Source organism: Dermacentor variabilis, chromosome 3 (genome assembly GCF_050947875.1).
Source record: "Dermacentor variabilis isolate Ectoservices chromosome 3, ASM5094787v1, whole genome shotgun sequence".
Taxonomy (NCBI): Eukaryota; Metazoa; Arthropoda; class Arachnida; order Ixodida; family Ixodidae; genus Dermacentor; species Dermacentor variabilis.
The window spans coordinates 59698722-59711869 of record NC_134570.1 but is presented as its reverse complement, the minus strand read 5'-3'; the positions used below and the strand labels follow the sequence as shown (position 1 = coordinate 59711869).

The following is a 13148-nucleotide window of genomic DNA, read 5'->3' as shown; positions in this document are numbered from 1 at the left end:
CTATCGGGCAGGCGTAATTGCTCGCACTATCCCTGCCCGAGATAAGCACTTGTGCAGACCCAGAGATGTGCCCTAATGCTGAAGTTTCTTGACATCGGTTGTTTCAGATTGCCATTTTCTCCTTGAACCGCAAATCGATAGAAAATACTTTGGTTTCACTCTGAAACAAAGTAACAAATAATGTTTTTGTTACGCTTTGTTTCAATAAAAAATATTGCTGCGGCTGTTCTTTTTCGTTTTTGTTTCGTTCCAACAAACTGCTAAGGAGACTATAGACCCACTGCTCAATAAATAGTGCCACCCATATGAAAGAAAGATATGACCCCCATATGAAAGAAAGATATGGGAATGTGCTATGTAACAATTGAATAATGAATGTAATTCATTGTAACGATGTGTACTTTTGTGCAGCAAAATATGATGTATTGGTACATAGGAAGCCTCGTAGATCTGAACTGAGTTACCATCAAATGAGCGGAGTGATACATTTCTGCGACCAGCAGTTACAGCGCACCGCTTGAGTTTGCAACCAGAATGTAGTACACCAATTACTGCAAGCACAAAGGTGCACAAATAATACACCAGTTGACACAACCTCATGTCCGGCGGTTTAAGCTGCAGATATAAGTAGTTATTCTATAGAAAGCGCCGCAGAACAAAAGTAACTGCACTGTGAAACAAGTGAAGTGAGACTTCTATGACCACACTACTCTTATAATTTCTGCAACATTGCGTGCGAAGTATGGAATGAACTATGGCTCGACCCTTTGCAGCTGTTTCAGTTTGACCGCCAGCAAAGCAGGGTTTTTGCAGCCTAAAAGCAAGATGCCCAGCAGTTTCACAGGAAATGTTGGAAAAAATATGCTCCCCTTTTCCTTCCGTGGCAGTGATTGATGACATACCCTTGTCCTTAAATGGGGTGAATAATTTTGCGAAGGGCTGTCTTGCTGCCAAGGGCTGCACTTGACAGCCAGATTACAGTCAATTTAACAACAATAAAAAAAAATAACACTTTTAACAGCAACACCACAAATCTGTGTTCCCAACCTGGAAACTCTACCACTGCAGTGTGACGAAGCTATACTCAGTGCCAAAGTCAATGTTAGGTGCCAGTGCAACACGATGCTGAAAGCATTGACTCTTTACTTGATGTAGCCCCTTATTGCAGCAACAGACAAAGCAAACACAAATGGATCATACATTTGCTAGAGGATTAGTAGGCACAGAGTATTGATAAAAGCAGGCGAACTGCATGTCTTCACTTATTTCCTTTGCATTTGGACAATCATTGCTATGGAGAGAGGAATTTGTATATGGTGAAACATTGAATCAAACGCCCCCCCGCCCAAAAAATAAATTAGGAAAAATAACATGGGAAAGGGGAAGGCAAAAGGGCTGACACAAACATTAACCCCATAAATTATTGGGCTGGTTGGCATTCAGCACAGCATTCTTTGCAGAGAATACTTAGAGGTTCAACAGTAGTGAGCAATGGAACATAATACAGCACTGTTAGCTCAAAGGAGTCTGTGTTCCTGCCTCTATGAACAAACTAAACAAACAAAATTACAGCTTTTTTTACATCCCAAAGGCACTTGTTGTCACTGAAAAAGGCTTCAACAATCACCTTCATGCATAATTTACCAAAGGGCGCATCTCTTACATTGTTGATGTCACCACCCAGCAACCCTCAGAACATTTGCATTCCGACTGTTTGATTGGTGGGCATTTAATGCCGCAAAGAAATGCACGGGCTATTAGACACCAAAGTGGAGGGCAACAGACTAATTCTGGTAACATGACGTTTTTAAACATGTGCCCAAAGCTTGGTAAACAAGCACTTTCGCAGTGTGAACTTCTGAAATAGAGCTACAGTAGTCGAAAATGAGATCTCCGAAAAGAATGAGTAATGGCTCTACCTTGCAGGCCGAACAGGGCCAGCTGCTATTTAGTGAGAGCAAAAAGCCTGTCTCAGGGTTGAGTGAAGTGTGTTAGGAAAATTCTAAATTGCCAATAGTACTCCTGACCTGGATGGAATGGAGTTTTTCAAATAAAGCCTTTTGCTGCAAAGTGTAAAGCCATTTCACCATTCAGTCCAAAGCACGTGCCTAAATAGCCACCAACTTCTTTGAGTGTTCTAGTGTCAAATGAGTGCTACAATAGACTTTTTGGCTTTTCCTTCTACATAGTGCCTTTCACTCCTCATTCTACCAAGGGCCACGACTTAAGACACAGTTAAGGGTTCTTAAATTTGTTGGATATGGATGACATGTGAACTTGAAGACTCTTCAGAGATCTGTCAAGCGACTTTACTCTGAAACAGTCTAAAACTCTCAAGCAAACAGCTCTGAAAAAATAAAGGGGGGGGGGGGGGAGGCTAAACTCATAAGTGCAACACTTCAACTTGCCATTCATGCCCTCCGATATCCAGCACATTTTTCTACCCTTTCCCCAACAGCAGTTTGTTCCGAAATTCCCAAGCAATGCCACTACACACTCACCGAGACCATGCCTATGAGAAGCAAATTGGACAAGCAGCGAGGCCTCAAAAATCAGGCGCAGCAACCAAGTTGCAATCTGCTTTAAGCCCGCTTAGCGCTTCACCGCGGGCAGCAGCTGTCGCGGCTCGCGGGTCTGCCATGGCCCACTCATTCTCTCTCGGGCTCTTCCTCCCGCAGCAATTCTCCAGTGCCTTGTGATTGATGGGTGTGCGGCATCACAATGCGACAATAACTGCCAGCGGCACAGATACTAGCATCGATGCACGTCACGCATGCGCCATGGGACAATGGCTGGTTTACCCAGACGCACGGACGGGGACACGGGCAGATACAGATGTGCGACTCAGGCAGGCTTTCAACACGTGTGTGCCCGTCTCTAAACAGATGGACGACACGTACCATTAAAACGCCAGGATGGCCCTCAAACCAATGGAGAGAGAGAGAGAGAGAGAGAGGATTGTATTGGCTATCGGCATGTCATAACTTTTCAATGCATTGTTTTGGCCTTCTAATGAAAATAGCAGGGGGAAAAACTTATGAACAGAAAAAATTGCAAACAGGCTACTGTGGAAAAATGAAATTCAAACAAGAACTGAAAGCACTGAAAGACTGCAGATGAAATCACTTTAGGCAGAAGAGACATTAGCATCGATTACAATACACCATACACCATTCTTTATAGGAGAAAACACATTCCACCTTTATCTAAAATCCATGGACTCTTGCATTCTTTGTGCTTGCATGCAAGTGTCACTGTTCGTGTTTCGTCTGTTCTAGATAGGGCAGTGTGTGTTGGACTTTGAAGTCACAGCTGGTCAGCATTCCCTTTTCAACTACAGCACATATTAGACTTGGAAGCCTACAGACTACACTTTTCTTCATTCTGCTTGATTTTGTATATGTCTAAAATCGTACTGGCCAAAGCAAAAAATTGGTTGATGAATGCAACACCTGCAGGTGAAACAACTATTCATCATTACAGCCTCGGTTAGAAGCCTGCTTGAGTGCTAAAAGAATTGGGAGCAAGGCATCAGCAATGTAAGGTCTGCTGACTGGCCATCTTTTCTTTCTTTTGTGCATGTCTATATAACCCACTGCAACAGTCACCGTTACTTGAATAACAGCAAAAAAGCAGAAGATAAAACCTCCCTCCAGCCGTGACAAATAACACATATTTATTCTGCCTTAAAAGGTTGGCACATGGACACGCAGATGCGTAAAAGCAATTTGCCACTCTACCCACATTTTTGTTTTTCCTTTTTAGATGCAGGGCTTTCTATGACACTTCATAAGCTTGCCAGGTGCTCAACTTGACTGATATATGAACACGAAGGTTGCCCTTTTGAAGGATCACCACTTTTGCAAACAAGCGAGGTACTTCACGTGCATACTACGGGACCGACTATCACAAGGCTAACAGAAAACAAGAGAAAGAAAAGGTGCCGCTTTGTCCCACGCACCAGCTCGAAGCCCTCGGAGCACCCAGCCACTTATGTTCAGACAGCCAGATAAGAAATCTCTGGCACTATGAAAAACGATACAAGCGGTGAGACTGTTTGCGCAGCTTCTTCCCCTTGCTGAATTACTATTCTTAAGCAACTGCTTAAGCAGGTGTTCACACTGCACGCCTTTTCCCGCTTACAGCACAATTATTCGTGGCTTTCACGCAGCTCACTTTTCTCCCAGGCTGAACAGTAAGAACAATGCGCCCGTCTGCTCCCTTATGAGCATTTTTAATGATAAATGATAGTTACACAAGACCCAGGTTTTTCTTTTTTTTTGTTTGACAGCGCTAACTATGCTGATACTTTATGGCCGATACTCCTGCCCAACCACCACTCAGTCCCGGTGTATAAAATACATAACAAAAGAAGACAAATGAGGAACCGTTATTTGTTTTATGCCACAACTGAGATGTTTGTTTAAACCCTATTTCATGAGGTAGGATGTAGTGCCTCAGCTGTGTGCATTTATAAAACAGGTTCCCTGAGAAGAAGCCTTTATCGCTATTAGAATGCTTAAGAAAGAAAACTTGAGAGAGGTGCCAATTGAGCGTTATATATACAAGACAAATGTAACGCTTTTCCTTACAAACAGAAAACCATGAAGTAATGTGATAGCAAGGGCTCTCTGTTACATTAAATATTGCCAATTACTAACTCATTCACTGCTGCAGAATACCGGATTGCTGACGTCCCATTTTTTCCACGCCTTTTTCACCATTACTACTGATGCAATCGCTATTGGTCCAGCTTCCTTTCACAGAAAAGAAACAGCCTAGCCAGCAAAAGGTACTGCGGACTATATGCAATACTCTCCTTAAAACTCTTGTTGAAAGGCTTATGAACCTGCAGCAGCACTAATGGAGAGAACATTTGGTGTGTTTCCTTTTGCTCCATCTAACCAGATTAATAAAAACGGGCTTATTCCTTTCAACAAGGTTTTCAAAGACCCTGTCGACTCACTGGCAAACCAGCGGGCTACGCTAGAGCCAAGTTCTATTATGGGTAGAGAATCAAGTTCTCTTGGGGAACCAGTACTGCAACTCGAAAAAGCGACCTGGAATCGCTCCTAGGCAGACAGACTTGTACTAAACGTCCTATGTTTCAAACATATCTCTGGGAGGCAGCACCAGAGTGCACTATAAAAATTGCACAGTGCCCGAGAGCAATACCAGATAGAAGTCGGTTAGCACACAAGGCACGACTCAAAGGAAGGAAGAGCAATGCAAGGTGGTCAGTGCCGTCTTCACGTCTCCTCAGTGCACAAGCAGACGATGAGAATAAACTGCCACTCTCTACTTGTCAATGTAATAACTCAGGTCCTCTATAAGGCAACAAAACCATTTTAACACCCCCTCTCTTAACTTGGCTGCAATGTCCGACACATTAGCTGTTCACATCTCTGCCATGCTGTTGACTATATACTCCATTATTCCACACATAGAATTAAGTTAAATTATGGGAGCTCATGTTCAAAAGCAACCAGCAAGCTTAAAGACACCATGGAGGTGAGTTTCCAGAACCCCCCCTCTGGGGCGCACTTTGACGTTCAGACAAGGAACGGTACAAGCGCGTCCTTGTATTCAGCCACCATTGCAATGTGTCCGGGAGTCGACCCTGCGCTTGCCAGCAGAAGGCCACTGAGCTGCCCCGGCAGCTACGCCGCACATCCATGTAAGCAGGCTTGTTTCATCATTCACATTTAGAATAAAAACAGGAACAGCACAACACAGGACGATCGAGTAAAGAGCACAGGACAGAGCGCTCTGTCCTGTACTTTTTACTCGAGCATCCTGTGTTGTGCTGTTCCAATTTTTATTCTCAATATGAACCAACCAGCCCCACTGAACACACTGCCATCGTTCACATGCTGATTCCGATTTTTGGGCTTCCATCAGAATCACTTCAGCTTCCACACGGCGCTGCCGGTCGTTCTGGGCTCCGCTTGTGCATCACCTCCGCAAGACACTAACAAAATTGACCACGTCGGGGCACGCTCCTCTACTCTGCCTCTCTCGGGCAATGAAAGACACCGAAATTCGTAAAGATCGCAATCGCCCCCACCCGGGCGGCGTTCGGGTGCCCCACATGCAGAGGTGCGGTTGCCGACACACGCCTCTGTTTCGGCGCCCTTCCACAAAGGCCGCGAACTAATGATTGCGAAGTCCCACCGCCCAGAAAGACAAGAAGGAAAACGAGGAGGCGCGACGGGAGAAACAAAAACAACGCGCGGAAACAAAACGCCGCGCGCCCAATAACAATGGAAAGGCAATGGAAAGAAGGAACGCAGCTGCGCGTGCAACCACGACTCCTCGGCGCGCGCGTGCAAGTGGCGAAGTGCATACAAAAGGCCATTTCGTGAAAGGCCTTTTTTTTTTTTAATACTCCTGTTTCGGTTCTCGCAACTTCCCAGCACCACGGCTACGCACCTTTTGCTCAAGTCGGCGCTCGACGCGAAGCAGGCGCGTACAATACAAACAAGTAACGGTGGAGTAAAATTAAAGAAAGAAAAACAAAAGGAGCGACACGCAAGACGTAGACGGCATTCCTTTCACGTAGTGGGGAGACCTTTCGGTGTTGTTTGACTCATCGTGATAGAAAATAAGGTGGCTAAGAAAGACGCCCCGGGTCACGAAACCGCGGCGGCAGTCGACAAGCGCCGCCGGCAGCCAAACACATCCGGAACATGAACTAGAAGAAACTTTTCTTTTTTTTTTAGCGATAAAACTGGGGGAGGAAGGGAAAAGGGGTGGTGAGAAACGTTTCGCTTCGACGCGAACGTCGTTGCCGCCGACGTTGCCAGAAGCGCGAAGAGCTGCTGCTCCTTTTTTAGCGCCTCGTCGCCTTTTTTTTTTTTTTTTGTCTTCTTTTTGACGAAGTCAGCGCGTTTGAGAACAAACACCGAAACGTGTTGACGCTCGCTCGATAAAGGAAAGCGGTTGCAAGACTCGTTCGTAGGGCGGCGCGCACGCCCGTTTTTGTTTTTTTGGTAACGGCGGCACAGCGAGAAAAAGCCGCGATCGGGGGTCATTTTTCGAAGCCTTTGACGCGCAGCGCAGGAAGGCCGAGAACAACACTCGGGCGCGTGCCGCAACGCAATAACAACGGCGCCAAAATATCCATCGACGTCGAGGAGGAAATGCAAGACGCCACGAAACGCCCGATCCATCCCCCCACTAGCCGCCGCTGCGCTCCGTCGGGTTCTCCCTGGCGCGAGCATGTCGTCTTGTCTTCTCGCTCATTTTCGCGGCCTTCTCCCGTCTCAGCGAACCGTTCGGCGCAACTTCCTCTAACGTCCAACAGAAAAAAAGCGGGCTCGCGCTGCTCTGTCCTGTTCGGCCCGCAAAATAAAGGTCAAGGCTCGCCGCGCCGAACTACTAGTCGACGATGAAGGAACTCGTTCTTCGTCGCATTCTTCGTCGATGCTCAAGACACGCACACACAAGCACAAAAAGTTCACGCAGACTTTTTAACGCTACCTCACACCGACCTGCGGCAGCCGAACCTTGGTCCCACGATGAATCTAGCATTCGCGCAAGACAGCCGTCAAAAGGGGGCGACAGTCACGATTTCTCGCCTCCCGCAGAGTTTTAATCGCCAGCCGTAGAGAAGCCACCCCGGTCGCCGCAGAGCTTCAATTCGTCGCAACATTGCCACGCGCGGACGAATGGGGAAGCAGATACTAATCGTGCCAATAAAAACATCCACAACACACGCACGCCAAGTTGGCACGAAGGTGTGAAATGCGCTTTTTCCTTCTTTCTGACGAGATTTATTTCATACAAACTCCGCGCGAAGTTCCCTCGAAGTGGCACCGATCGCACGTAGCACACGGCTTCCGAGGCCGCCCACACTTGAGCGCCTAAGCTCATCTTTTACAAAAAAAATTTTGCGCGCACCACGCGATTCCGTGCAGGGGGCAAGCGCTGCGTGTGCGGCGATGATTTCGCAATGTAGGTGCGCTAGCGGACCTCGTCCAAAGTGTTCCACTTCGCCAGCGAATTCCGAAATGATTGAAGACTCTGCGCAGCCAGGTTCGCAGTGACGCCAGCGTGCAAGCAATGCGCGACTGCAAAGCGGCATAAAATCGCAGGCAGAAACACAACACTCACCGCAGTAGGAAAGGAGGCCGGGCTTTCTCAAAGGCTCTAGGTATCGAAAGCGATTCACGCACCGGACTAGCCGCTGCGGTGCAAATTGTTCCGAGCTTATCGTTAATTACTTCCAGCCATTGCTGCTACTGCTCTCACGTTCGCGTGAAAACGCGTCGGCTAGTGCGGACCAATTCGCGTGCTCCCGTCGCAGAACACGTCGCATGCGTCGGGCATAGTTCGACCGAATGCATACCGATGATGCACTGGTGCGTATGCATATTACGCGGCGTTTAATATGCAGTGCACCTCTAAATATGTTAGGCCTAGCGAACAACGCTCTCGCGGGACACGGTCAATTAGTCCGCACAGCTAACGCGGACGGAAAGACTTTTTCGCCATCGGTACGCAAGGGAGACATTTACCTTTGTATTGCGAAAAGTTACTCCCTCGATGCGGGGTCATGCCTTCTTCGCCGAATCGATGATTCGGCTACAAAGAGGAGGCCAATCCATTTCTATTTACTTCCAACAGCTCCGCCATGTTGAAAAACGGAGTGACAACTACACACGTCACGGCGACGTCACGCCCTACGAAAGCGATAACGATCGCTGCGAGGGAGTGCGAGCCCACTCAACCCCTGCCTGCGGTCTTAATCGGTGTTAATCGGGGGTCGCCCCTGCGGTCGCTACCTAATTGTCAACGCTGGCGAAGCGATGCGACACCGCTCGCGCCGCGAAGGCCCGGCCGATTTCTCGCGCTTCTTTACTTCTCGCTCGCGCTGTATGGCGGCGGCGGCGCGGACTGCGTGCCGCTCATCACCGGCATCGAAACTGAAACCACAGTTCCTGCGTTCCGCACAGCCATTACCTCCTGTGATGACACAGCGTCGAAAAGCGAAATTTCGTTTGATCAAACGTGCCCGACTATTCAGGGTCGAACAGAAAGCGTAAAACATTCAACCCCATTTACTGTCAAAAGTGTGCTCGAAGAAGTACTCTAAAGACCACCGGCCAGCCCGCCAAAAGCGCCTCTTTCAATAAAACACTCTTCAAAGCATCATCGCGCATGCAACAGGAAATTAAAGATGCACTAGCATTCATACGGCAAATAGCCTCAGACGTTTGCGCTGTTGCGAGCTGATGCCCGATCTACCGCTCGGTCTGCTCTTACCTTCGAGTGGTAGCGGCGCGCGTCTCTGTTGCACAATTTCTAGCGCAATAGTAGCTAACCATTTAGCACGAAAAATCCATTTAATGCAACATAAAATTAAACGACATACGCAATACACGAAAGTATGCATAGCTCAATAGTGCTGTATGCTGTCACAAATAATGAAAAAAAAAAACTGCGTTTAAAAATGCAGACGCACCTAGACCAACCATGGTGGTCTTGCGAGAGTGGATGTACCACGTCTCAACAGTGCTTTTGTAGTGTGGCGTAGTTTCGTCGAACATTTTGTGCCGAGAACTTTTCTTTTTTTTTTTTTTGATTGACAGCTCGAGCATCTTTCCGTTGCTTCTTTCAGAGCGAAAGATCAAGTAAATCGAGTGATAGTAAAACTGCCACGATTCCAAGATGGTCTAGTATACTCCGTTTCAGACAACGCTGCGGTAGCTACGCAAAAAGTTCGGTGACGGAAATGTATCACTTCGCGCATTGCGTCCGTGCCGCGCTGCGTGCCAAAGGCGTAGGCTCGCGCGAGCACGCACCTGACGCTGCCACCACGGGCTGCCAATAAGAACAAAAAAAAAAGCCCCGTAAACAAACGCAATGAAAAACAAATTTATCTAAAGCAATGCACAAAAAGAAGGCATATGCCACAGTTTGTTTCTAAGGATTAAAACGTTTTTTTTTTTTCATTTAATACTGAGCCTACATAAAGAACAGTTTCGCACAGTTGCGATAAAGAACATCAAACTATTTCTAAGTGCGGACGCGGCCACTGCAAAAAGTATCGCTAGCTTCCACAGCGTTGCACTTGATGTCTGAAATGCAGTATAGACATTGCAGATTTTAATGTAATGGCACTAGCCTTACACACCAAGTGGACAACAATAACCCTAGACTCTGATATTCAGCTAACGAAGACTCTAACTTCGTTTTTTCTCAGTACGAGAATTGTTTCTTTCACCGGTCCCCCACTCCCACAATCTGCCCCCTGTTTGGAATTCCCCCTACCCTTGTATAAGGATCGAAGCTGCGAACGCGCACTATACACTGAAGAAGAGCAACCCAAACTTTCATCTAACAAGCATGGCTCTCAAAGTGCTTATAGAGCACTTTGAGATCGCGAGATGCTCGCGAGATGCTCGCGAGATGCGAAGTGACGTTCATGGACAAACAGGCAGGACTTCATGGAGTACCGGCAAAAATAAGGAAGGAACTGTGGTTCCACCTGAAAAGGGAGAGATGTCATTTGGGTACACTCCAATACTCCCAAACATTATGCCGACCGATGATAATTTTCTCCCAGCAACAGGGAACGATCGCTGTGGAGTTCTGAAGAACTTGATCGTCATCTACAAAGGCACTGATAACATGCTCAAATGTGGTGCTATGGCGCTGTGAGCCGCTCCCGCCAGAGTATGGTGGCTTGAACTCATTCTAAATATGACCTCCGCCTCGAACCCCAAATCTCCTTCACCCCCGTCGTGTTGGAGGCTTTGCTTGAGCCGGTTGTATGGATGATGATGGTCAGCTGAGATCTGAACTCTCACTAGGGGACAGTACTTTTTGAGCTGCCCTCTCTACCACCTGACAAAGCAAGCTCTACGACTCCATGTCTCTCAAGGTCATTCATTGTGTCGCAGTGACCTTGAGTGGCCGTAGCATGTGTGTGGCTGGTGTGATGTCACGCCACGCGATCCACTGCGAAGAGGCGTCGCAGCTGCGGTACTGCGCGACTAGACGACTTCTTCGCCGACGCTTGGTTGCTCAGTTTCACAATGTCTCTCTATGGTCTCGCCATGGATGGCGCACCGGCTGGGCCATCCGTGTGTGCGTTTCAGCGCAAGCGACAGGCTGAATCCAATCGTCTAGTATATATAGCTAGACGGCAGGCTGTGAAATCTCAAGCAAAGGTGAAGTTGCCTGCTGAAACACAGGAGCAAAAGAGGCCAGATTAGCACATTATAGAGAAGTGTGTGAGCATGCCAAGATCGAAGCTACTGCAACCGCCATCGTCATTCAGCCACACGAACAACAACAAGGAGAAGGAGACGGAGCCATAGATACAAGCAACAGCACCCACATTGAATGTTTGACGAACCACACCCTTTGGCTGGTGGCAAACTCAGCTGCGACGGCCTGGTTTCACCGCAACTTCACAGACAACCTGTTGACAGTGTGTGAAAGAGCGTGGCCTAACTTTAATGAAACACTGTGTGCATAGTCTTTGCAAAACCAAGCTAAACAGACCTTTTGCTCGTGTTGACTAGGTTTACAAGAGTTACACCTCAGCCAGTTTTTTCCGTCCTTACGTATGTGCCATGCACATGTGACTCCAGTTCCAATCTGAACTCAGCTTATCTTGGAGAGGGTCCTCTTTCAGTTCCTTTAGAAAAAGTCTACTGGCTGTGTGGCTTGGCAGGTGCTCAAGTTACCCAAGGATAAGGGAGGATGCGTAATTCCCAACTTGGGGATCATGGCTCACTACACGCCAGGTGGACACAGGTAGCTGATAAGTGGGATATGCTCTTGACTCGAAGCTTTACCTCCTTTTTCCTTAGCATTTCACTAAATTTGTTTTCACAAAGCACATTATCCCGATGTGTGCCTCATTCAGGATTTGCCTGCATCCTTCTATGCGATGGCTGCCAACTCTCTGGTACGCCTCCGCAATGTCCATCCTGGGATTGATGTAGTTTCCATTCCGATTCGGGAATTAGTCAATATCCTAACCCCAGGTCTCCTTCCACATAGTTAATGGTATGATCTACCCTTCCACAGGCCAAGCTGGAAACACGTAATAGCCAGCTTTCTTGATGCTAGGCAAGCTACGTTCATGCACAGCCTAGTGCGTGGCTGTCTGCCCATTAGATGCAGATGTTTCACAGCCATCCCGACTCGTGGGGTGTCCCTTTTTGTGATGGCCATGAAGATACGGTTCATATATTTTCGCAATGTTTGCTTTCCACAGCTCTCCTCCAATGAATAGCTAGTCTCTTTCGCCTTCCAGATGTTCCATTTCAAACTATCTGCTTCTTGCGCCCATTGCCTAAGCAGGCGATCAACCAGTTCGTGCTTCTCCTTGTCGAGTACTCATACCAAGTTCGGTTTGGACGCTGTGATGCAGTTTTCAGGGGACAGGCACTGGGTCTTCATGAAGTGCTTGCAAAAGCACAGATGGAGGTCTAGTGGCACCTCACCTGGGAGAAGCTTTGCTTAGGTGATAAGTTTCTCGAAGTGTGGGCTCGCCCTGCCGTGTTTTTTGATGAGTCAGGAGGAGAGCTCTCCATAAAGCTATAATGCATGCGTTTAAGGCCAGTCAACTTGGCCCTATGTGCCAGTCGATCCACATGTTTTTGTTTCTCTTTGTGGAATTCAGAGCCAGAACCAGTCGTGGCACACCTGAATGCATTCACGTTGCCCCGGGTATGGCTTTTGTGGTCTCCATCGTTGTTCGCCTCAACCACTTTTGTGTTAAGGCAATCCGAGGGTCTGTTGTGTTCGTGTCCCTGACGACCGACATGGCTGTTTCTCATTTGAGCGCAGAAGCTCAGTTCATGCTGCTCCACAGTGGCCCCCTTGTCCTGAAAGGGTCGTCGGCCCGAACCAAAGCCCCTCACCCTGTCAACCCAGGCAGCACCATAGTGGGCTGTGCCATGTTGAATGTACCGAGTGATGCTGGGTTGAAAAGTACATCTAAACTACATGTAGATGTACATGATGCGGCGCTTACAGGTGCCGAATCCTCTTCCCATCTGACTACACCTATACAAAGCTCAGTACTTTGTATATGTTGTCGTCCTGGTGGTATTGTGCTGTCATTGTGAGTCAAAGTGTTTGTGCCATGTTTTGTTGAAGTAAACTTCTTCTAAACCAATAAGCCA

The 13148-nt window shown here is 47.6% G+C and overlaps 1 protein-coding gene across 7 annotated transcripts in view; it reads right to left on the bottom strand.

Moving 5' to 3' along the window:
- The window catches only part of Gug (arginine-glutamic acid dipeptide repeats grunge), an 87012-nt gene extending 78362 nt beyond the window's left edge, over positions 1-8650 (bottom strand). For all 7 annotated transcript variants that reach the window (XM_075685288.1, XM_075685287.1, XM_075685289.1 and 4 more), the window contains exon 1: positions 8520-8650. The gene's annotated coding sequence lies outside the window, so the exon portion shown is untranslated. The remainder of the gene's footprint in view (positions 1-8519) is intronic.
- Positions 8651-13148: the final 4498 nt, after the last annotated feature.